Here is a 22956-nt window from a genome sequence, read left to right as displayed (position 1 = left end):
GGGGGGGCAGCCCATTGTGAATGGCACGGTTCCCTGGGCAGATATGGTTACTAGCTGGGTAAATGAGCAAGCAGTGTTCCTCTGTGATTTCTGCTTCATGTTCCTGTTTGAGTTCTCGCCCTGATTTCCCTCAGTGATGGACGGTGACATGGAAGTATAAACCAAATGCATCCTTTCCTCCTGAGAGTTGCTTTTGCTGAGACTGTTTTATTGCAGCAACAGAAAGGAGGGCCAGAACACCAGTAATCCTGGAACCAGCCGTTCATCCTCTGAGGTCCCCAGGAGCAGCTGCCTCTTGCTGTTGCCATGATTTCCACCCTGGCCTGACTTCCGGGTTGATCCCCTTGATAATCTATCTGCCTCTCGGGACTAAGCTAAGCCCTGCCTCTCACAAGAGTGCTTCAAGCCACAGTTCTTGCTTCCTCTCCACCAGCCACCTGCAGCCTTTTCTTGCCTAGAGATGGGCTTCTAAGACTCCTCAAGTGTGACCAGAATGTACTTGCTTTCGCTTCAGTTCCCAAAGGTCTAATTGAGGGCCAGATCCTCTTTACCCTCTGTCCCTCCCAAACACAAAGGGCTTATCATGTTTCCCTTCTGTGATATCACAGCTTAACGATCCTTTAGGAGGCAGTGAGATTCCAGACAATCAGACCCTTGAACCCCAAAAATCGATTTTATTTTTGCTGGATTAAGACCGGGTTTATAGAGGCAGATGACTAAATTGACAGAGTGCTTGCAGCTCAAGTCTGAGGACATGAGTTCCCATCCCCAGCACCCACATAAAAAGCCAAACCTGAGGACTAGAGAGATGGCTCAGTAGTTAAGAGCATTGACTGCTCTTGCAGAGAACCTGGGTTCCATACCTCAAAGGAACCCAGGCTCACAATCCTCTATAACTCCACTCCATGGAATGTGATGGCCCTTTTCTGCCCCTGCATGCACATGGGGCACACACATATGTGTAGATATAGCACTCACACATAACATAATAATAATAATATTTTAAAAAACAGACCTGGTGTACATTTATAATTCTAGCACTAGAGAGGCAGAGATAGGCAGATCCCTGGAACTTGCTGCCTAGCTAGCCTGCAAAATTGGTGAGTTCCATCCAAGCCAGTGAGAAATCAGAAAATAAGATGCAATTGAGGAAGATGTGCATTTTATCTGGCTTGCACATGCTCCTGAATGCACATGTGTGCATACACACACACACACACACACACACACACACACACACACACACACACACACGCAAACAAAGCAGAACTGGTTTTAGAACAGTGAAAATTCAGAATTCATTGACCAGCTTAGCTTCCCCAAGGGATGACCTTTTCCCAGTTTACATTCTCAGTAAGTCATCCTGCTAAATGGTAATTACTTGAGCTTCAGGCAAATTTCCGAAAGGTTTTGGTCAATCTTTTTGGAATAAATAACCTTCAGTTTACCTCACTAATGCCATTTGCCTTAGCCCACTTTTGCATTAGTGACTTCGTTCATTGCTGTGACTAAACTATGATTCAGTCCATTGTCAAACCATAAAACTCTTCAGTTCCGGCCATATCCATGGAATGGTGCTACTGACATTCAGCGAGGGTATCCCTCAATCTCTGTAAGCACTCTCATCGACACCCAGAAACCTGTTTCCCAGTGATTCTTGACCCAGGCAAATGGATGAAGATTGACCTGAGAAAAGATCACTCAGAAACCTAAACTTCTTGGCTACAGCCTAAAGTTAGCACCAAATATAAAAACTACTGGGCAACTAGTTAGTCAACAAATGACGACAGTGACTTCTGTCATACTAGGGCTGCCCCTTCCCATGCAGGTGGTTTTAATGTGGTCTTTGTGTAGCTTAGGGATTCAAACTGGTTTCTCACACCTTTTCCGGAAGGTGACACACACAAAAAAATGAGCCACAGGTGAAAATAAATCATCTGGCTAGGCATGGTAATGCACACCTTTAATCCCAGCCCTCGGGTGCTGAGGCAGGAGGATCTCTGTGAGTTCCAGGCCAGCCTGGTCTATGTAGTAAGTTCTAGGACAATCAGGGCTATGCATAAAGACCCTATCTCAAAAAAAATAGTAAATTATTTGATAATTTCATAAATGTAATAAAATGTATCTTGGTCATATCCACTCCCAACGCCCCCTTCCCACTGCCTGGGGCACTTCCAACTTGTCCTCCTCTCCTTCACGCCCTCTCTCTTTTTTTCTTATTGTCCATTGAGTCTAATTAATACTGCCTGTTGAAATGTTGGCTGCTCTGGTTGGCTTGATCCTCTACAGGTAATCATAGCTGCCTAAGGCCGTGAATGTAATGGCCATATTATGTCTTGAAGACAGAATCTCCTCCCTATCCTTTGGCTTTTTCATTTTTTTTAAGATGTTTAATGTAAATATTTATTGGGTTTTTTTTGTTTGTTTGTTTTCGGAGACAGGCTCCAGAATATTGTTGTCCCAGAACTTGATCAATATGTTGGCCAGCTGGCCTCAAACTCAGAGAAATAATAACAACATCAAGTGACAATGAATAATCTGAAGTAAACTTACTCCCTCACATCTGGGAGGAACATGAAAACACATTTCTAGAACAATTCCATGTTTTGAAGAAACTGAGGTCACGAGACTCATGTCTTTTGTCTTGAAATGTTCTCACAGCACTCAGAAATCTCCTCACAAGACTTCATCTCTGGACCATGTTCTCACAGGCCCTGTTCCCAATCGGTGCAGGGTGGGCGTATGGCTCCAGTGGTCACTGGTGCCGCAGGGGATGGTTGGCTTGGCTTGGCGAGGGGGCGGGGCTGGTTTTTTAGTTCTTCCCTCCCTCCTTCTGCAATGTTCCCTGAGCCTTAAGGGTTTAGGTGTTGATATAGGTGTCCCACTCAGGGCTGGGCACAGCACACAACAGTTTCTTATTCTCAGCACTTGACCTTTTAGGGTCTCTGTGTTACCACAGAGCATTGCAGAATGAAGCTTCTGGCCAATGTTGATATATATATATATATATATAAATTATATATCAATTATATAGATATATCAATTATATATATCAATTATATATATATATATCAATTATATATATTGAAATGACACACTGGCTGCAGTACAGCTAGTCCAACAATGGCTGGCTGTGAACAGAAAGTCCAAAAATCCAGTAGTTGCTCAGTCCACAAGGCTGGATGTCATAGCTGGTCTTCAGTATATGACGGAATCCCAAAGGAGTAGACTCCAATGCCAGTGGAGGAATGGATGTGCTAGCGAGATGAGGGCAAGCAGACCAAGAAGAAGGAAACCCTCCTTCTTCCAAGTCTTTATATAGACTTCCAGCAGAAGTCATGACCCAGATTAAAGGTGTGTCTTCTCACCTCAAAGATCTGGACTAGAAGTGGATTAACCCCCTTCAAACCAAGCAAACATATTCTCTCACTGGTGTGCCCTCCATTTCTGGATTGTAATTCATTCCAGATGTAATTAAATTGACAACCAAGATTAGCCATCACAAATCGACCCCTGTTAATTGGACACATGACTGTATCTCCTTATGTCATGATTAATTTCCAAATGAAAACAATAACCAGGTCACAGTAATGCCTAAACATGATATTACTATTCCAAGGACAATTGAAAATGCATTACATATCTAACCAGATCATAATTGTGTCTAACTGTACAACTGCAAAGACATTATACATTTGGGACAGGTGGAAATGTTCCTTGAGGGACATCCTTTTAGTATCTTAAATTTAAACATGACAACCATTGATATTCTCTTCATTGATGTTACATCATCACTGATAAATTGAGGAAAGAAAACACAAATATCTGTACAAACTCATTCTTAACAAAATACAACAGAAGCACTCATGTCAACCCTAACCCTCATTTCTGCAACCGGTCATGTGGCCTTAGCTGGTCTTTATAGCTACCTTCCTCTACTACCTATTCTGTATTTCCTCCACCTCAGCAAGAACCTCAGCAGGTCTTGGCTCCTTTCCTGGAGGAGTTACCCACACCTGATGGGTGTGTGTCCTTGTCATCTTGCTGTTAGCTGCTGCACGTGACTATAATCACAGGGCATGGGAACAACAAGAGACGCCCTAAAGGATCTCTTGCATTCCAGACATAATCCTTCTTACCTCCATCGTGGAGAAGCAATCTGATTTCCCTTTAATAATCTGGATCAACCACCCTCCAAAAACTCTTATTCCTTTCTTAGCCTGTTGATGTCAGTGCATTAGACACCCAAAGACCAGGGGGAAGTCTGAGCTTCCAGTTCAATGAAATGATTGTTGTGGCTCCTGGCAGGAGTGCTCCCTGCTCTGGAACCAAAGCAGAACTTAAGTCGTGGGAACAGGAAGCAAAGATTTTACTAGAGGTGATAGCAAGTGAAACCATTCCCTTCCCACCCATGGACTCCTCAACCCATGGATCCTGGCTAAGGGAGAAACCGTACCCTATATTGGACGCTGATTGAAAGGATACACCGCCTTCTGGAGAACCCCGCCCAGCCCTCCAGGCTGCTGCCACCTCGTTGGCACCGTCAATGTCTTCAAAGGGCCATTCCATCTTTCTATCAGGCCCGTTGCTTAAGGATGGTAAGGAACAGGTAAGACCAGTGGGTTCCATGCTAGTGGGCCCTGTTGTAGAATATTATTTTAAGATGTGTTACATTTGTTTATGCTGTGGAATATTTGTTTGGTGATGCAAAGATGTGTTGCATTCTTTTATGTTGCATTTGTTTAACTCTGTGAAGCTGTGTTACTTTGCTTGTCTAAAACACCTGATTGGGGCTGGGCACTGGTGGCTCATGACTTTAATTCCAGCACTCAGGAGGCAGAGCCAGGTGGGTCTCTGTGAGTTTGAGGCCAGCCTGGGCTACAGAGAGAGATCCTGGACAGGCACCAAAACTACACAGAGAAACCCTGTCTCGGAAAAACAAATAGCAAGGCAGAAGAAAGGATAGGCAGGTCTGGCAGGCAGAGAGAATAATAGAAGGAGAAAAAGAGAGAAAAGGGGTCAAGGAACAAGAACAGGAGAGGAGGACTCTGGGGGCTAGCCACCCAGCCACACAACCAACCATGGAGTAAGAATGAAAGTAAGATATACAGAAGTAAGAAAAGCCCTGAGGCAAAAGACATAGGGAATAATTTAAGTTAAGAAAATCTGGCTAGGAACAAGCCAAGCTAAGGTATGGCATTTGTAAGTAATAATAAGCCTCCATGTGTGATTTATTTGGGAGCTGGGTGGTGGGCCCCCCCAAAAAAAGAACAAAGAGTCAAAAGAATAAAAAACAATCAACAACAGGGCCCACTCTCGCCCTTCTCCAGCTGTGAAGTGAGTTCCTTGGCCAGAAGCAATACTATGTGGAGTACCATGATGGTGGATAAGGCATTCTCTGAGTCTAAGGATTGTGGTTTTGGCAGAAGCATTACATGCAGGAAAGGCAAATCCATAACCAGAATAAATATCTACTCCAGTAAGGACAAAACATTGTATTGTATTTCCCATAAAGGAAGTGGTCTAATGTCAACTTGCCACCAGGTTGCTGGCTGGTCACCCCAGGGAATGGTGCCATATCCGGGGCTCAGTGTTGATCTCTACTGTTGGCAGATCTGGCGTTCAGCAGTAGCTGTAGCCAAGTCCATGTTGTTGAGTCCATGCATAACCTCCATCTCTGTCACCATGGCCACTTTGTTCATGGGCCCATTGGGCAATGCAAGGATGGCTAGAGAAAGAGGCTGACTGTCCCCAGAATAGACCATCTTATCTACTTGTTTATTGAACTCCTTCTCAGTTGAAGTCATGCTTTGATGAACATTTATAAGAGATATAAGTATCTTCACATCCTTTGTCCATTTGGAGAGATCTATCCACATACTTCTTCCTCAGATGTCTTTCTCACCAATTTTCCAGTCATGTTCTTTCCAAGTCCCTGACCATCAAGTCAATTCATGAATCAGTGAACAATTGCACATTGGCAATTTCTCCTTCCAAACAAACTGAGTGACCATGTATACTGCTAGAAGTTCTGCCCACTGTAAAGATTTCCCTTCACCAATATCTTTCAGGGTTGTCCCAGAAAGGGGTTATAATGCTGCAGCTGTCCACTTCTGGGTGGTGTCTGCATAATGTGCAGAACCATTAGTGAACCAGGCCCTAGTCTTCTCTTCCTGGGTCATCCAGTCATAGGAACACCCCATGAGGCTATAGGTGCATGCTTGGCAGCAGATGACATTGTAACAGGAGTAGAAATCATAGGCAATTGAACAACTCCTTCATGTAATTTGCTTGTAAACAGGGCTTGCTTGGGCCTGATCATGTATATACCACTTCCATTTGATAATAGATTGCTGCTGTGTACATCATACTTTATGACTTGCTGGGTCAGATAACACCCAGCTCATGGTGAACAGCTCAGGTTGCATGGTGACTTGGTGGCCATTGTTAATTGTTCAGTTTCTACGAAGGCCCAATAGCAGGCCAAAAGCTGTCTTTCAAAGGGAGAATTGTTGTCTGCAGATGATGGTAGAGCCTTGCTCCAAAATCCCCATGGTCTTTTCTGTGATTCTTCTATGTGGGATGCTGAATTTCCCTATCTGCCACTGATACTTCAAGTACCATTAGGTCTTCTGGATCATGATCCAAGCAGCCCGCACAGCAGCCAGGACTGTGGAAGAGCCTTCTCCTCTCCAGCCTGCACACAAAGCTAGCAGCTTTCCGAGTCACTTGGTATATGGGCTGAAGTAACACATCCAAATAGGGAATGTGCTGTCTCCAGAATCCAAAGAGGTCCACTAAATGTTGTGCTTCTTTCTCAATGGTGGGAGGGGCCAGGTACAATCAGTTATCCTTCACCTTAGTAGGAACATCTCTGCATGTCCCACACCACTGGACTCCTGAGAATTTCACAGAGGTAGAAGGTCCTTGAGTTTCGGTTGGATTTATTTCCCATCCTCTGATGTGCATAGACATTACCAATGAGTATGAAGTAGTTGCTACCTCCTGCTCACTTGGTCCAATCAGCATCATGTTGTTGATATAGTGCACCAGTGTGATTATTTTGTGGAAGAGACAGACAACTGAGATCCCTTCTGAGTTATGCCACAGGACCGGAGAGTTAATATATCCTCGGGGTAAAACTGTAAAGGTATACTGCTCGCCTCGCCAGCTGAAAGCAAATTGCTTCTGGTGTCCTTATGGACAGGTACCAAGAAAAAAGCATTTACTAGATCAATATCTGCATACCATGTACCAGGCAGGAGGTGTGTTAATCTGCTCAAGTAAGGCCACCACATCTGGTGCAGCAGCTATAGTTGGGGTCATTGCATCACTGAGTTTTCAATAGTTGACTGTCATTCTCCACGATCCATCTGTCTTCTGCGCTGTCCAAGTAGAAGAGTTAAAGGGAACCAAAACCACCCCTGCATCTTTCAAGTCCGTGATGGTGGCACTCATTTCTGAAATTTCTCCAGGATTGTAGGACTGGGTTTTTGTTGTTGTTTGTTTTTTGTTTTTGTTTGCTTGTTTGATTTGGTTTTTCGTTTTTTGAGACAGGGTTTCTCTGTGTAATTTTTGGTTCCTGTCCTGGAACTCGCTCTGTAGACCAGGCTGGCCTCAAACTCACAGAGATCTGCCTGCCTCTGCCTCCCAAGTGCTGGGATTAAAGGCGTGCGCCACCAGTGCCCGGTGCAGGACTGTTTTTGATTCACTAGTTTCTTTGGCAAAGGCAACTCTAAAGGCCCCATTCAGCCTTTCTGACAATAATAGTCCTCACTCCACAGGTCAGGGAACCAATGTGAGAATTCTGTCTATGCCAATTATACATTCTGTAACTGGGGAAACAGCCACAGGATGAGTTTGGGGACCCATTGGACCTACTGTGAGTCAGTCTTCAGCAAAAGCTCCATTAATCACCTGACCTCCATAAGCCCCTACTTTAACTGGAGGGCCACATTGTTTCTTGGTATCTCCCGGAATCAGTGTCAATTCAGACCCAGTATCTACTAGGCCCCAGAAAATCTGATCAATTCCTTTCCACCAGCATACAGTTATCCTTGTGAAAGGCTGTAGGTCCCTCTGGGGAAGGACTGGAGAAAGGTTAACAAACTCTTATCCAGGTCCTTCTTCAGGGGAACCTGGCTGTCCCTCCATTCAAGGGGTTCTGGGTCTGCAAACTGGCTCAAGCCTGGAAATTGATTCACTAGCCAAGATTGCCTTTTACCACGATCCTCCTTATAGGAGCATGGGTGACTCAAAGGCAGCTTTTATCACCCCAAACCCGTCTAGCATGGATGAGGTCCCGAGAAAGCTGCATCCCCAGAGCTCACAAGTTGCAGGCAGCTTGGCTGGCCAGTCTCCTCTCCCCAGCGATTGTCACTGCTTAGATAATGTCAAGGTGGAGTCTGGTGGATCTTGTAACTTTCTGAGTTTCCTAAACCTGGGAAGTTGAGCGAGTTTCTCTCCTCCCACCAGGAGGCACATTTTAGTTCAGAGGAAAAAAGCAACAGAGAGAGCAGGAGATGATGGAAGAGATGTCAAAGCATTTGGGATTTAATTGCTATACAATGTGGGGGTCACCTTCAGACAATGGGGTGAAAGCGCTAGATCTTTGTCATATTTCCCTCTCCACCCATTTCCCCAGCTTAGTCCTACGCACAGAACACACGGGACCCGGCTCGCTCTGTGTGTTCCACTGCTCAAGACCCACAGATTCTAAGAAGCCTTTTAACACTGGCAGACTGGACTGAATGTCATCAGCACAGCCCCAGGATCCGAGTCACTGTGTCATTGTTCCTTTAGAAGGCTCCTGAACCCATTTCTGCTCCACTTGCTCAGTCCTAAGGGGTGGGGCAGGGGGCGGAGATGGGAGTCCAGCAGAGGTGCTGACATGATTGGAATGTTCCCCTGGCTTCTACAATACCTCCTGGAAATTTTTGCCTGAAACTATCATGGCAGTTGCTCTGATGTCCTTTGAGCCCAGGTCAGCAGACACAGGACAGGGGTGAATTAGAACATATAGACACCAGCTGAGTGAGCACAATTCAGAGCTGACTCCTACTGCATTTGTCAGGGTTCTCTAGAGTAACAGAACTTATAGAATGGACACACACACACACACACACACACACACACACACACACACACGATTTATTGGAATGACTTACAGGCTGCATTCTAGCTAATACAACAATGGCTGGCTGTGAACAGAAAGTCCAAAATTGAGTAGTTGCTCAGTCCACAAGGCTGGGTGGCTCAGCAGGTCTTCAGTATACGCTGGAATCCTAAAGAAGTAGGCATCAATGTCAGCGGAGGAATGGATATGCTAGCAAGGTTGAGGGGAAGCAGGCAAAGAGCAAAAGCTTTCTTCTTCCAACTCCTTATTTAGGCTTCCAGCAGAAGGTGTGGTCCAGATTAAAGGTGTATTTTCCAGTCTCAAGATCTGGAACAAATGCTTGTGTTTTCATCCTCAAGATATGGATCAAAGATGTGAGTCTTCCCGCCTCAAAGGTCCGACTAGGAGTGGATTCACCCTCTTCAAACCAAGTAAAAATAATCTCTAACAGATGTGCCCTCTATTTCTGGATTGTAGTTCATTCCAGATGTAGTCAAGCCGACAACCAAGAATAGCCATCACACTATGCTAGGATGTAAATGTTCACCAGGAGTGACCAGCCATTATGCTCCATCCCTGACAACCAGCCATTGGGCCTGTTCCCACAACAAAAGGCATACCTCTAACGGCAGCTCAAGATGGGCAGTGCAGGGTCACAGCTACTGTAAAGTCCCTACGCTCCTGGTGAGAAAAGCCTAACTCTGCCAGGTGGGTAAATGACCCTGAGTAACAGCTATTCAGAAAGAACAGCACTGGTGTGTTTAAGACATCTGGCCATATCTTTGCTGTGTCAATGTCCCATCTGCCCAAGTGGCCAGACTTGCAGTCTCCTGTCTCTGAGTTGTTCAAAATGTAACCTGGGGCAGGGACCCAAAAGAGATTTAAGGATGACCGTGTGTGTGGAATGCAGAAGCCTCAGGAATGTATGTCTAAGTCAGTCAAGTCTTCTGTTTGAGGCTGACTCTTCCTTGGGCATTGGGCAGAACTGGACAAGTGCTAGTAAAGATCTTCCCCTTCATCTCTAAGTGCTCGGACTGTTGTCACACTGGGATGGCATGTCATTTCTATAGCATTACCACTTAGCCACACTCCCTAGCCTTGCACCTTTTAAATTGTTTGCAGAAAGGTTTATTTCTTCTTGGAGTGGGGTTGTATAGTGTAAGGATTTGTCAAAACTCATTCAACTCTGTAAAGTCAACCTGAACATTTCACTGTATATAAATTATAACTCAAGAACTCTTTCAGGGGTGAGGGATGGTTCAGTGGGTAAGTGAACATAAATGATGCTTTAGAAACTTGTCCCGACCCGCAGGTAAGTCAATGAAGACCCTACAGGGGGAGTGAGAATGTGGAAGACAAGAGACACGAGAGATGGAGACAAGACAGGATTCTGATCAAGTCTTGCTTATTCATGAACATCTTAGGTTAGATATAGGGCAAGAGGGTTGAGGAAGCTCTAACCCTTGCATAAACGGGTATCCAAGCAACCATCCCACAGTGGAAAGCCCCTTAACTGAAGAAACAGAATGTACTGAACACAGGAAACTTTAAGACATCAGGAAATAACAGACCTACTTTGAGTTAGTATCTAATACAGCTAAAAGCAATCATAAGATGGCTTTAAATGTGGCAGGTCTCCTACAGGCCCCCCCCCCTTTTTTTATATCTTTAAGAAGGCCAATAAGTAACCCTTGAGGGGACTGTGCCTGTCTTAGGTCAAGAAACCGTCACACCATGCCAACTTCGTTCTTACCAGTCATTGGAGAGCAAGGCAGCATATGACCCAGTTCCTGTCTTAGGTGGTGATTAGCAACACTTAATTTTTGTGTGAGTTCCCATTGCCTGTCTCTGGCTACCCAGTCCAGCACCCCAAGGTCAAAATCTTAGAATGAGCTTTAAAGCTTATTCAATAATCCTGTGTTCAAGTTAAAGCTTAGAGGTGCTCATCATCCTCTGTATTCGGCCACCTCAAGCTTATGATAATGGACCTGTATGGAATGCATTTTTGCAGCATCCACTTGTTGCTTAACAAAAGCCATTAATTTATTAAAAAGATAAGGTCCTAGCAATAGGAATATTAATAAACCAAGCAAAGGTCCTAATAGGGGGAGGAGATGGGGCAAAAATCCATTCAATCCACTCCAAAGGGGATTCTCAAATGGTTCTCTTCTTTTCACCAGATCATCCTGCAGCCTTTTTATTTTGTCTTGAACAATGCCCAATTTGTTTGCATAGAAGCAACAGTGTTCCTGTAGGGCCAAACAAATTCCTCCCTGTTCTGCTGTTAACAGATCTAACCCTCTTCTATTCTGGAGGACTACTTCTGCCAGGGAGTCTATCTGATCTTAAATATCAATAATAGTACTAGATAAAGCTTGGACACCATCAGTCAATTGATTGGGAAGTTTTGAATACAAATGAACAGCAACCCCCAATCCTGCTGAGCTGGTGGTCAGAGCTCTGGAGATACCTAATCCTACCAATAGGGGAATGAATTGAACCACCCTTTTTACTCTGCCAGTGGGATAATCAAAGCTGGGAATGGGCACAGGATCATTTCCAGAAATAACATCTATGTCTGGCAATAGGGTTGCCATGACACACAATCCTGTCCAGTTCATGGGAAGAATAGTAAAGGCCACATTTCCTCCACAAATAAACACATGTTCCTTACTGGAGCAAAGAGAATAACTATATTTCATTACTTGACTACAATTACTGAAGGCAATAAATCCAACATCAACATCAAAGCTATTATTCTGAAAATTTCCCTGAAAACAGATGGAAGAATCAAAACCTATAGGTTGAACTCTAAAAGGAAAACTAGCACTACAATAATTGCTAGAAAGATAAGAAAGTGGCCCTAAAGAAAAAATTGGAAGGAATGGCAAGAGGCATAGAGGTACCCAAACCATCCCCAGCCAGCACTCCTTTGCCAAAGTGAGGTTAGAAGTATTAAGGGCTCTATGTGTGGCTTCCAAGATGTCTGAGGGTTGAGTATTTAGACCTACTTCTCTGGGTTTGGGGAGAGGCAAAGAATGACACTTGAGCTCTGGAGACATTTCCTTTAGTCCAGTGCATGAGCTGGCTTTTTGGAACCTAGTGCCTATGGCGAGACGCTTTGCACAGCCTAGGTGCAGGAAGGAGGGGACTGGACCTGCCTCAACTGAATGTGCCAGGCTCTGCTGATTCCACACGGGAGACCTTGCCTTGGAGGAGGTAAGAATGGGGAGTGGGTTGGGGGGGAAGGCTGGGTGGGGAGGACAGGGGAATCTGTGGTTGATATGTAGAATGAATAGAAAATCTCTTAATAAAAAAAAAGGAGAAAAAAGAAGTTGTTCTACCTGGTTTTGAACTATGATTTCTCTGTCTATATCCTGAGGGCCACTCCCATCGATACGTGGATCAGGGCGACTTTATTCCAACAGACCTCCTTACCAGGGGTACCCATATATGAGACTTGGGCATATTTATAATTGCCAAGGACCTGAGGGGTGACAGGCCAATCGCCTCCAAAGGAGCCACAGTAATTCCTTTGTAAAATGGCGGTGAAATAGGTCTTTTTATCTGTCCCCTTGCACTCTTGAACATGGTCATAACAGGTTGAGTGCATTTTTGTAGCATATTGGCAACCACTAGGGCATGGTCCTGGTAGACCGTTGATAGTGGGTATAAATTTTGGTTTATTGACACGGACCCACTGCTGCTTGTACCCTCCCCTGGTACTAGGGGAATAGGTAAGATAGGCTACTTTTTTGCCCACAGACTGTGGTCTGGGTGATCTGGGTGGGTCTGGTCCCTCTATTGCCTCCATGGCACTCACAGGGAGGGCCAAGCAGGGTCCTAATCGGTTCTCTGGGATTCACCAGTGACCCAAATTCACCATCAGCTGGGTGTAGCAAGGCCATCAGTATTCCTTGTAGCTTAGTCCAGGTTTTTAGCTTCTTTATCTGAAATAGAAAAATTAAAATGTTCTCAGGGTGAGCCTTCGTCCCTGGAGTCATTTGTACGGTTATCTTCAATTTTTCAATTTGATCAATTTGCTTGACTAGGTGTTCTGGAAGTCACCTTGCAGATTTCATTTCTTTAGAATAAATGCATACTGATCCTCTTCCCCAGATGAGAACTGAATCTGGACCATGCCAAGAATTGTTTATGGGATCTTTCCATAATACAGATGCAAACTGTTTTTGGGTTTCCATATGCCAAAAATGAGTGGCTGCTGATCATCCATTTGCACCCAAATTTAAAACATTAATAATAAATAGGGAATGAGATAATATATTTCTAGGTGACCCCCTTATGGGATACCATTCCACCTTTTTTATTTTATCAATGGTAAGTTTTAAGGAGAGATTTTTTTTAAACTACTTTTTGGCCTTGAGGATTGTATGGTATACTGGTAACATGTTTGCTGCAGGCCGCAGGAATATATCATAAGAACTCAGCTGGTTATGGCAAAGCCACTACCTGAAGGGATCAAGGAATTCCTTCAGAGGAAGCCAAATTCCAGGGGGCATTTGGTGTTATTTGGCTTGTTATATATCAGCTGTCTTCTGTTATGAAAATCATGTGTGCCTTCATAGTTTTCCCAGTTGATTTTTTCCTAAAAATTGCTAACAATGTGGGCCGATCACTATTTGAACATAGAAGTTCGAGGTATTTGGAGAACAACCTCAGGAAAGACTTCCTTCCCTCAGGCCCATCCGTTTCTCCCCTTTCAGCACTGGAATCACATAACTCCCTTAGCCACTTTCAAGGACTAACAGAAATAACAGTCCAGACCATCACATGCTAGTCTTCTGATTTAAGGTAAATTCCACAAGGAGACACCGCCTAGGTCAGGTGGACGTTAAGTAATAGATTTGCACACTTTAGCTCAGAACCTCCTTTCTTTCAGCCTTACTAACTTTATAGACCCCCTAACTTCTTACCTAACCACTTCTCAGAATGTAGACCGAGCACACAGATCCCCTTTTCATACACTAACCGGTCATTAGCACTCAGTTGACCTCCTCTTTTACCACCCCCATTTTGGATTGTGAAAGAAAGCCTGGTGGTCACTGCCTGAGGAAAATTCTTACCTGCTTTTATGACCCTGTAGAATTCAAGCCTGGTGACCTTGCTCAGCCAGAGGATTGCTATTGCTTGGGTTTATAATTGGATTCCTGAGAGACTTAGAGAGAACTGATAGAATAAGGAGACGAAGAGAAAAGAGAATGGAAGAACTAGATGAGTGAGAACTGGAGAGGAACAAACTGAGACCGGGAAGAACTAGATTGAAAGGCTAAAAGAGAGTACTAGAGAAACAAAATGGAAGATGAGGAAGAACCAGATGGGGAAGAACAAGATGAGGAAGAACTAGATGAGAGAGAAGGAGATGGGGGAGGAGATGATATGGGAAGAAACTAGATGGATGAGAACCTAGAAGGGGCAGAATTAAGAAGAAGGATTAAGATAGAACTTAGAGGGGACAGCAGATAAATGTAGAGAGAAATCAGGCAAGAAAGAAGCTGAAAATGAGAGCAGAATAGACACTTGTAGAGAGAGAACTGACACAGAACAATAAAGTGTATGGACTAAGGAGTTTCATGTACAGAGATTCATTTCTTTTCATCAAAGATTAATTATCAGCTGGTTGTAGATTCTTCCTGGACCCTGGGAGGGGACTATCAAGGGACTGGTGCCCCATAGTCATCGATACATGTTGAATATTAAGATTTGTAGAATTGAGAAAAGGCTGAGCTGGTATAACCTGGACCATTATCTGTTTTTATCTGTTGTGGGCATCCAAGGACTGAAAAAACATCAGCATATGGCTAATAACATGCCTAGGGGCTTTATCAGATTGCAGGGAGGCATATATAAATCCATCAGAAGTATCTATGATTACATGTACATATTTAAGGTTGCCAAATTCGGGGATGTGAGTGACATCCATTTGCCATGGTGCATTAGGCACCAACCCTCTGGGATTAATTCCAAGATGAGGAACTGGGAGATATATGGTGCAAGAAGGACAATCTTTAACTCTTTGTCTTGCCTGATCCCTAGTATACTGTGCATAAGCCGAAGAGTTTGTGCATTGAGGTGGTGTAATTGATGACTTTCTCACCCTCCAACAACTCCTTCAGGAGTTTTACCAGAACCAACCTCAATTATTAGGTGATTAGAGGTTCGTGGGTGAGTGGCTAGATCGGCTTTCTGATTTCCCTAAGTCAAGGGCCCTGGGAGTCCAGAATGAGCACGTAAGTGCTCTATGAAGAAAGGGTGAGGTTGTTTTTTTATTTAAATAAGTGTTTGTAATTGTCTAAACAAATGCCCAGTGTTTGAAACAGTTTTAATTTGACTGGCAGTTTCCAGCAAAGGTACAGAGTGTGCAATGTAAGCACTATCTGTATTAATATTAAGAGATTGATCAGAAAATGTTGAAAACCGTGATGACAGCATGTAGCTCTGTTACTTGAGCAGAGGAGCCGTTCGTAGTAAATTCTACCACTTCATCATTATAAGCGAAAGCAGCGGTGCCTGTTGAGGAGCCATCAGTGAATACCAACAGGGCATCCCTCAAGGGAACAAATGATATCACATTAGGGAACACAAATTTATGTTTATTGGCGAAATCAATAAGTTTATCTGGGCTTAATGATGATCCAAGATTGCTAAATATGAGGCCAAAACAATAGGCCAGAATTCAGTAGTTTGTATAAGCCAATCAATTTGTTCTTTGGTAAAAGATTGTATAATGACATTTGGTTCTTTAATAAAATATCGGGGTTTTTTTTTGTTCTCTCCCTAAAATTATAAGATCAAATATATCCTGATAATAATGCCCAATGACTCGTTTGGATGTGGCTGGGAGATGGATCCATATTAAAGGTGTAGTCTGCCAAAAGACAGCAGTTGGTGAGAGAACTGTTTTATATATAATAAATTTTAAAGGTTTATCATAATCCATAAATGTGACAGCTTGTGATCAGATGGCTTGTTCTACGATTTGAATAGTTTTTCTCCCTTCCAGAGTAAGCTCACAGGGAGACATGGGACTAGCATTTCCATGTAATATATCATAAAGAGTTTTTTGTTTTTGTTTTTGGTTTTTGGTTTTTCAAGACAGGGTTTCTCTGTGTAGCTTTGTGCCTTTTCCTGGAACTCACTTGGTAGCCCAGGCTGGCCTTGAACTCACAGAGATCTGCCTGGCTCTGCCTCCCAGTGCTGGGATTAAAGGCATGCGCCACCACCGCCCGGCAATAAAGAGTTTTTAAATCATTCTTACTGAGCTTTAAATATGGGATAAGATAATTAATATCTCCAAGAAGTTTTTGAAAATTGTTTAGGGTTTGAAGTTTATTTAATCTTAACTTTAATTTCTGAGAGGAAATTTTAGGCCCTATCATTTGGAATCCAAGATAAGTATATGGATCCGTTAGTTGAACTTTACCAGGTGCTATCTACAGTCCCTTACTTTGCAAGGCATTTTTAAGCTCATCATAACATTTTAGAATCTTGCCACCATCTTTTCCAGCTACCACAATATCACCCATATAATGGACTATGTACATTTCTGGCCAATGATTTCTTACTGATTGCATTGCCAGAGCAACATAAGATTGGCATAAAGTGGGACTATTAACCATGTCCTGTGGAAGGACACACCATTGAAATCTCCTCATTGGTGTTTTAAAATTGATGGCATGTAGGCTGAATGCGAAGCGATTTTGATCCTCTGGATGTAAGAGGATGGTAAAAAAGCAATCCTTTAAGTCTACAATGATTTTGAAATGTCCCAAAGGTATGGTGATGGGTGAAGGGAAGCCAGGTCGCAAGGCTCCCATCAATACCATGGTTTTATTTATTGTCCTTAGATCTTGTAATAGTCGCCATTTACCTGATTTTTTTCTTAATAACAAAGATAGGAGTATTCCAAGGAGAATTACTAGGGAAGATATGACCAGCTTAAAGCTGCTCCTGTACCAGCTGCTGTGCAGCCAATACTTTTTTATGGGTAAGAGGCCATTGATCAACTCATACAGGTTTTTTAGACAACTGGGTGATTTTTTTTTTTTTTTGTATGGGTCGTAGGAGTATCAATGGCCCCTATGGAAAATGGCCCAATACTGCTCTGTGCAATCTAGGGGTGGCTTCCAGAGGCTTTAGTTCTCCTGTTTCATGTTTTTTTTTTTTAAATCTTTACCTAGTAAGTATCCACTTTTCAACATTTGAGTGGTAACAGCATCATTAGGACTGTACATGATCATTTCAAATTGAGACAACAAGTCCCTACCCCAGAGGTTGATTGGTAATCTGGCTATAACATAAAGTTGTATGGTACCTTGATTACCTTTTTGATCTTTTTAATTTAAAATTTTTTGGACTCCTTTCAGAGTTTTGACTTTGTCCTATTCCCTTCAAATGGGTCAAGGTAGCATGTAAGGACCAAGTTTTGGGCCAGTCCTTTTTTTTTTTTTTTTTTAACAGTGGTAACATCCGCACCTGTATCAACCAGGCCCGAGAATTTCTTGCCATCCAGCCATAGGGTCATGAGAGGCTTCTGTGCCAATACTACTTTTGCCAAGTAAATATCTGATGACCCAAAGCCCTTATTACCTCTTTGGTTTGCAACTACTTTATTAGAGGTGGAGAGTAAGGGGAGAGGTAGCAATTGTGCAAACCTTTGTCCTGTCATAATGGTATTAATATTTTTGGGGGAAGATGCCATAACCTTAATTTTTCTAGAGTAGTCATTATCTATAACTCCAGGGAGTACCTATAACCCATTGAGTGTGGAACTGCCAGGTCCCACTATAAGGTCAAATGTATCCTTAGGTAAGGGGCCAAAGACTCCAGTGGGTAGGGCTTGAATCCCCATCTCAGGTGTTAATATTGTAGGGTGGTGGAACTGAGGTCCAGTCCTGCACTTCCTGTTTTGGCTCTGAGGAGCTTTGACATGGATTGTTGTTTGTTGGAACAAAACTGACTGCCCCAAAGATTTGTTTGGGTCTGGGGGCCTGGGGCTGGCCCCTGTTCCTGTTTCCCTGAAACTGAGGCAGGGGTTGTCCTTGAGCATCTGTCTTGGATCTGTATTCATTAGCCCAATATTTCCCTCTTTTACATTTGGGACACAATCCTGGAACTTGAGCCTTTGGACTTGTATTTTTATGTCCTTTACACTCCTTAGCAAAGTGTCCAGTTTTTCCACAGTTAAAACATTTATTTTTATTTTTTGGGGGGATAGAAATGATCTAATTACCCTTGCATAGCAGCAGCCATAGCAAGACCTTGTTGATAATTGGCTCTGATATCTGAGCAGAGGCGTATATAACCTGACAAATCAGTCTTTTTCTCGTACGGGCAGATGGCTGCTTGGCAGGCAGCATTGGCATTTTTAAAAGCCAGTTGTTTGACAAAATCCATACCCGCATCAGCATTGTCAAAGATTCTACCAGCTGCAGTTATCAAACAATGGACAAAGTCTGCAAAAGGCCTATCTGGCCCTTGCTTGATATTAGAGAAGAGTTCATGTCCCCTTTTACTGGCAGCTTTTTCTAGGCTGCTGCTTGGACTTGGGCAAAAAGGCCTGTATCATATTGTGTTTGGACTTTGCTGCTAGCATGATTCCTTCTTCTATCAGCATATCTAAATCCCATCCATTGCCAGTTTATACATTGCACCTGGCAGTATCTTTACATGTGTCAACAAACTCAGACTTCCACAGAAGACAATCTCCTCCAGCGAGAGTTGTTCTAGCATGTGTCTGCAAGTCTCCAGGTGTGAGCCAATTCTCAGCCACTGGCTCTACAATTGCTGTAGTATAGGGAGCTGTGGCTCCATATTGTGCCACTGCTGTCTTTAATTAATTTGAAATTGAAACCTGAATGATGTAACCAGGCCTACCCTTGTGCATCCACTGTTTCAGTGACTGGAAATGCTTCCATTTCATCTAATTCTGGTTTGGGGGAAATTTTCAGAGCTGTCCCCCCCTCATAGGTGGTTTTTGGTTACAGGATTTTTCTTGTTTATCCTCACTCTTGGATTTTCCTGTTTTTAAACCCTCTGGTTGAACTATAATGTCCTGATATTCTTTTTCTAGTTTTATTTGTTCTTTGACAAACTCTATCTTGTCTCGAAGCTCTTTTCTAGGGTCGAGAACTGGACATGCCAAGGACAGGGCACTGGGGATGGGGCTCTAAGGTAGGGGACACTGAGTGACAAGCGGCCAGCCTGGATTATGGTATCTGGCTGCTTCTTCCTCCAAGTCATCCCAGTCCTCATCACTCTGATCATCCTTGGCCTTTAAAAATTCTGTCAAAGGTGCATTTTTTTTTCATCTTAGGTTTAGCCCCCTCCATCTGGCATGATCTTGACTTTAACTCTGAGGGCGTCTTTTATCGGCCATTTTCAGCCTTTTTTGTTTTTCTTTAATCTCCCTCCCTCTGGGTGTTATAATTTGTCCTTCGTGGGTCCTTTAATTTCAATCTCAACCTTTTTCTTTTCTATTTCTGAGAGTTTACTGACTGCCTTCTTATCTTCTTCAACACCACTCTCAAAGGACATGAGATCCTCACACTCTTTCTCCTTTTTTCTATCCTTTTGTTCTAAATCTCTCCTTTCCTTTGATTCCTTCTTATTTTTCTGTACCTGAGGATCCTTTCTCCCTTCTCTATTGCATTTGTAACAACAGAATCCTGATGTCTCTGTGATAAAATTTTATCTATTAAATTTCAATAAGAAAAAGCAGTTACTAGAAACTTTTCAGGTCCAAAGGCTTGATAATAATCTTTAAGGGCATCCCCAACTCCTTTCCATCTCCTTTCATTAGTTCCTTCATTGGGGAACTGTGGACAGACATCTTTAATGCAGTCAAAGAATTCACATCATTGCTTAATCTTTACCTTTACCCCTCATGCCTATACAGCTTTTCTTAGCCTGTCAACTAATAATTCATGTTGACTAATTTTTTGTCCCATAATCGCTGTTCTGCTTACCAAGGTTCAGAAGACACAGCAAATTCCTGCGTCTAATCCTCTTTTTTACTTCTGATCTGTGCCAGCTCTCTTAACAGCGTTCTTCACTAGATCCCCCATTCTCAGGCCCCATGTTGGGCACCACTTGTCCCGACCCACGGGTAAGTCAATGGAGGCCCTAGTGGGGCAGTGAGAATGTGAGAGACAAGAGACAAGAGAGATGGAGACAAGGCAGGATTCTGATCGTCTCATTTATTCGTGAACATATTAGTGTAGATATAGGGCAAGGGGATTGAGGAAGCTCTAACTCTTGCATAAACAGGTATCTAAGCAACCATCCCACAGCAGAAAGCCCCATAACTGCAGAAGCAGAATGTACTGAACACAGGAAACCATTAAGACATCAGGAAATAACAGACCTGCCTTGAGGTTAGTATCTAATTCAGCTAAAGCAATCACAAAATTGCTTTAAATGTGGTAAGTCTCCTACAGGAACTTTTAGGGCTGAAGAGATGACTCAGCAGTTAAGAGAGTTTGCTTCTCTCCCAAAAGACTTAGGTTTGGTTCCTAGCATCCATGTCAAAATCACCTATAGCTCCATCTCTAGGGGATCTTCTGGCCTCTACAGGTCTCTGCACATTCACACACACACACACACACACACACACACACACACACACACACACACTAAAAACAATGAAAACAATTTTTTAATATAAGAAAAAAACTTTTAGCTAAATGTAGTAGCACATATCTATAATCTCAGTACTGGAAGGTAGAGGAAGAAAGATCAGGAGTTCAAGGTCATCCTTCTGTATAAAGCGAATTTGAGAGCAGCCTTGGCTCCACAAGACTCTGTCTCAACAACAACAACGAACATATCAAGCTGTCTCCTCAAAGTTGCAAGAACAAGCTGAGGAGACCTGCATCCTGAACTGTAACAGGGAACAGTGATGCTGGAGAAACCAGCGGGTACCATTCTACTCTGTGCCATCACGTAATCACTCTTGGAACATTTCCTGAAAATGGAACACAAGGTCTGTCCAATCAGGTCCACAGGGTCAGATTACCAATTAACCGAGCATGGTAGCATGTATTTATACTTCTATCAACTCAGGAGGCTGAGGCAGGAGAATCACTTGGGCCCAGGAGTTCCAGATATGTCTAGGCAACAAAATGAGACCCTGTATCACATAGTGATGCCAATGATGATGATCACAAGGCTGGTGATTTTGAAATTTTCAGGTTCTGTTTAGTCTAGTAAAATCAGAATATCCTTGTAGGTAGATTTTTTATGTCAGTCCCAAGATGTGCCCCTGCTGGGAAACAGGGCTTGCCCAATCCCCCACTCACCTAGGTCTTTAGACCCTGTGACATACTGGTTAGAAAAAAGCAAAAGGCAGAACAGGAGATTGGAAGGCACCAGGGAGTTGGAGAAAACCACAGGTGCTGTGGATATCGCTCTGTATGCTGTGAATGTGTTGCTCTGATTGGTTAATAAATAAAGTGCTGATTGGCCAGTAGCCAGGCAGGAAGTATAGGCAGGATAAACAGACAAGGAGGATTCTGGGAACAGGAAGACTGAGTCAGGAGTCTCCAACCAGACACAGAGAAAACAAGATGTAAAGGCAGAACTGAGAAAAGGTACCAAGCCACGTGGCTAAACATAAATAAGAATTATGAGTTAATTTAAGTGTAAGAGCTAGTCAGTAATAATCCTGAGCTAATGGCCAAGCAGTTTTAATTAATATAAGCTTCTGAGTGATTATTTTATAAATGGCTGCAGGGTCTGTGGGGCTGAGCAGGACCAGAAAAAAACTTCAGCTACACACAGGCCTTATGTTAGCAGGTATGAATGGAGTTGAGAAATTCAAGGGTGAAACTGCCTTTCCAATAACTAATACTGACCACTCAACCCATCTGGGGCCCTGCCAACGCTCAATAGCCACAGAGAACCAATGGTGTGTGACCCCCAACGAGGCCCTGTTGCCCTTCTGGTCTAGCCTGAGACCAGGGCCCCCTGGAGCAGGATGTGTGTTAGGAAGCAAACCCCGTGCTGTCTCCGCCAAGAAGTGTGAAGAGCTGGGTCGGCAGGGGTTGCTTTGTTTGATGTGACCTGGGGCTGACCCAAGTCACGGGTTTCCCCTGACGTCCTCAACTGGGTAAATTAACTTGGCACAGAGCAAATAGAGACAGTCCAGAGGCTTCAAAGGAAGCTGGGGAGGTCTTCTCTTTTATGTCAAAATTCTCTTGTCTTTAAAGCTTTTTTTAAAAAATTATTTTTAACTATGTGCGTCTGTGGGACGGGTATCTGATGTGTGTGCCAGAGGATCCCCTGGTGATGGAGTTACGTGGGGTCATGAGCCACCAATGAGAGGCTGGGTCCTCCAGCCGAGCAGAAAATGCTCTTAACCACTGAGCCAACTCTCCAGCAAACCCTCCCATTTTATAAATATTTTATTTTTATACAATTTTAGGATATGCTTCCTTCTCATAATGCAGAGCAGGAAGCCACCTAAGCCTGGTGGGATTGCGGCTGGCAGCTCTGGCTTCCTCTGCGGTATTCCTTGGTCCCACTAACAGCTGGTGCCAGAAAGTCGACGGCTTATGACCACATCCAAGGAGTCGAGGACTTGACCAAGCCGGATCCCTCCACTCTTTCTCTTCTCAGTCTCGGTCATTATACCCATCTCAACCCCTTCATAACAAACACACACACATACACACACAGCCACATACACACACATCACCCCACACACACATAAATAACACACACACACACACACACACACACACACACATACACACACACAGCCACATACACACACATCACCCCACACACACATAAATAACACACACACACACACACACACACAC

This window comes from Peromyscus leucopus, chromosome 3 (assembly GCF_004664715.2).
Source record: "Peromyscus leucopus breed LL Stock chromosome 3, UCI_PerLeu_2.1, whole genome shotgun sequence".
Lineage (NCBI taxonomy): Eukaryota > Metazoa > Chordata > Mammalia > Rodentia > Cricetidae > Peromyscus > Peromyscus leucopus.
Note: the sequence above shows the minus strand (reverse complement) of the source record.